Here is a 3,803-nt window from a genome sequence, read left to right on the forward strand (position 1 = left end):
ATCCTCCACACCCTTGTGATGATGATGATTCCTGGCTCTTCCACAGTGCTTTTTATCACAAGATCTCAAACTGCTTTACCATAGGGATTAGTTTCATTATCCATGTTTTAAAGATGGGGAAATTGAGGTACAGATAGGTAAAGTGACTTTCACATCCAGTGAGGGACATGGCTGGAAAGAGTCCCTTGGTCCCAAACCAATGCTCTAATTACTAGAAGATACTGCCTGCCAAGCACTAAGCTTTGAACTTTGATATACTATTGACATCAAACCCTTTGTTTTTCAGTAGTCCACTGGTTTTCAAGCTACAAAAGACAGCCCTTAACTTTTCTAGTCTTGTTGGCATTTTTTTTTAAATGCAAGTATTTCCCCCCACAGAAACCTCAAATTTTCAATTTACTCCTTTTGCCTTCAGATGCTTAAAATGGATGGCATTATTTTATTTTATTTACAATTTTTTACTACTTGGTTTTCCTCACGTAACTCATTCCCATACTTTGCAGTTAGGCTGAGAATCATCTAACCTTACAGTGGGCTTTATTATATGCTTTGTTGTAATCTTTATGCGAATTGTTCTTTGAATATTACTATTGCCTATGAGCCTGGAATGACTCTGTACAAAAGACTCCTAGGCCCAGTCAGAGTCCCTCTCATTTCAGCAGGGCTCCACATGAGCAGAAGTGAACCCCGGTAGAGCCTGTCCCAAAACCAAGACATACATCAATCAGTATATTAACATACAACGTTAGATACTGGATTTGCCAAGTTACCTCTACTCTTTTTGCATCCATTTATGAGTGTTAATTTGTTTCATTATATTATAATTTCAAAGAAGTAAGAGATAGAACAGACCTGCTAAATCACTGTCACCATTATAATTGATTCAAATTGTTTTTCAAAAGCTCTGCACAGGGATAGACATCTGAAATATTAAGACAGAAGCTGACCCAAAGCACCAAGTCTAAATTCCACGTAACATGCATGGGCCATAGACAAAAGAAAAGTGAAAGGATAGGACATATAACAATACTTGTGTATCCATTTCAACTCTGTAAATGCAGGACCGGTGTCTACATTTCCCAGTTCTTTCACATTGTCCTTCTCTTCTCTTTCAGTACAGCTCCTGTTCAAGTACTACAGACAGCACAGTATCAGTTGTAGTTTGGAACCAGTGGGAGGTTTCTAGATGGACGCGTGCCATGGAGAACAGCTGTTTCCTGCCTTCATCTAATCTGCCCCCAAATTTTCACGGAATCCTAAGTACACAGAGCTCATGCAAAAAAACTTCTCATAGAGGAGATGGCACAACCCCTTTTACCATTCCTGTCCAAGTTACTACCAAGTTGGATTTGGCTGGTCATTTTGGTGCAAGTGTGAGTGTGGCCCCATATACACATACATGGAAAAAAAAATTGGGCTGTGTGAAATTGCACCAGCAGTTTTGTTTCGACTTTATTTCAATTCGTTTTGAGCTTGAAAAAGCAAGATCGAAATGAAACAGAGAGCTTCAAAACAGCCTTGAAACAAATCAGGCAAGTTGAAATGTTTTGAAATTGTTAAAACATTTTGAGTTTCAAAGCTCAAGCTGGGCTTGCCTGCAGGGAAACAGAAACTAAAGTAAGGCAAGGGAGAGGGGAAGGGTGGGGAAGAAGTGCTCTCATTATTGACTGTGTAGCTGGCCAGTGACTGTCATCCTTTCCTGAGGTCCCTTCCAATCCCAGTGCTCTGGGGGAGGGATGAAAAAGTTGCATAAAAGGCAGCATTGTTTGACCTGTCCTGCTTTCTGCCTTGGTGTTAGCTGAGTGAGGGTGCGCCTTCACACACACACACATCATGAGTTTTGCCTGTCAGCAGCCAGAGGTGCGGTGTCCCAGAACCCAGAAGCCCCTGCACCTATCTCCTTGACAGCTGGCAGGCTTCATGGCCTCAGCAGGGGCCAGCATGCCTGCAGCTTTCACCCTGCTGCGCCTTAACACACAAGCACATGTTGTTACCCATGTCACGAGTTCTGCTTCTCCGCAGCTTGAGGTGCAGTTTCCTCCAGACCTCTGAACCTATCTCCTTGAAACTTGGCAGGCTTCATGCCCTATGAAAGGGCTACCATTCCTGCAAGTTTCATCCAAATCAGGCCAGAAATGACAAAGTTATAGACTGTTATGAGCTTCCCCATTATAGCTTATGGGCGAAATGTTGAAACAGCGTCAAAACAGCAAAACTGTTTTGACTAAATGAAATGTAACAGAGGTTTCAAATCGAAACGAAACGCTGTTTCGTCAAGATGCAAGTCGAAATGGAATGGTGCCATTTCACACAGCCCTAATGAAAAACAACTCTGACTCAACATCAAGTTTTATAATAATCAGTTGGTAAATAAAGGAGATAAAGGAGATATGGGAAAATAACTCTCTAAATATGGACATTTTTGTTCCAATATGACAAAAATATACATGTATATGGTGCCACAGTTATTATTCATATTGAGTTCATACATTTGAGCAGAAATAACAATAATTCATCTTAAAATTTCATGAAAATCCATTTCTGTGGATTCCGTGGAGTATTTTTAGTTTAGGGCCTCAGCATGTCATAACCCAGCACTGGGTACCTACCTTCGGCAAAAGGAACATCAGGCAAATGTCACTACACTTGTCTCTACTGGTAAATAAAGGGCCCAAGTCCCAAAGAGAGGTGGGACTCCAGGTACACGCCTGCCCTCAGCATTTCCTATTACCTCTCCCATCCGACTCCCGGTTGTTGTGAACCCTGCCCCGAGACACCGCATTCCCCCAGAGCACTGAGAGTCCCAACCCGGGCCTGTGAATTATCACCAGGCACCGGGCATCTAAAAGTAAGTATTGCCACACTCGCATTGTGCTGCCTTTGCTCTGACGGATCTTGGTCCTAGCCTTGTTCCTTTATGAACCTAGCCCGTACGAGCTGCTTGGGCTCAGTACCTACAGCTATACGTCTGCGTTTATTTACGTATCAAAATCTGAGAATTGTGCCCACAGGGACTTTCCAAATGTCCCACAATGCCAGCTGTAGGAGGAGAAAGCTGCTTCTAGCCACGAGCTGCTTCTGCCAACACTCAGGGGGGGAAAAAAATCACTGAACGACTCCCTTGACAAAAACTAGTTCCAACCAATGGAGACAACAGATGAGGTGGTTTAAAGGCAGCACCTGGGCGCTGAAGAGATATAAATGGGACAAAAAGAAAGGTGGAAAAAAAGCAAGCTACACTGAAGCACAGAGAAAACATACAATTGCTTTCCATGTTCTCCTTCTTAGTATTATCTGCACAATGGCCACCTCCCAATATTTTTTCCTTTTCCTTTCTTCCAGGAATCCCGCTACACAAAAGGATGTCATCAAGGCTTCAGCGGGCTGAGCTGGTTGCCGGCCGCTTCCTCTTCCTGTGCCAAGCGGGTGTTTCTGTCTGCGGGGGAGCCGGAGCCAGGCCTGAAGCGGGACACCACAAACGGTGCCAAAGCATCGGCACAAACGGTGGCTACCTCAACGTCCCCGAGCAAACCCGCCCCTCTGACACCACGGAAGGGACGCGGGAGCGGCGGAGCTGTGGAGGCCCCCCACCAATCGGCAGCGAGCTCCAGAGGGCGGAGACCCGCGTGCGCCGGGACTGAGCGGCTTTCACAGCTGGGTGGGACCCGACCGACATTGCAGCGCGGAGAGGCGGTTGGGCCCGGCCCCGCGCGTGACGTCACGTCCGCGGCCCAATCAGCGGCGGGCTCGGGGGCGTCAGCCGGGCGGGGGCGGGGCCGGGGCACCGGGTGTGCGGGTGACGC

Source organism: Gavialis gangeticus, unplaced genomic scaffold (genome assembly GCF_001723915.1).
Source record: "Gavialis gangeticus isolate Ggan-Ray unplaced genomic scaffold, GavGan_comp1, whole genome shotgun sequence".
NCBI lineage: Eukaryota > Metazoa > Chordata > Crocodylia > Gavialidae > Gavialis > Gavialis gangeticus.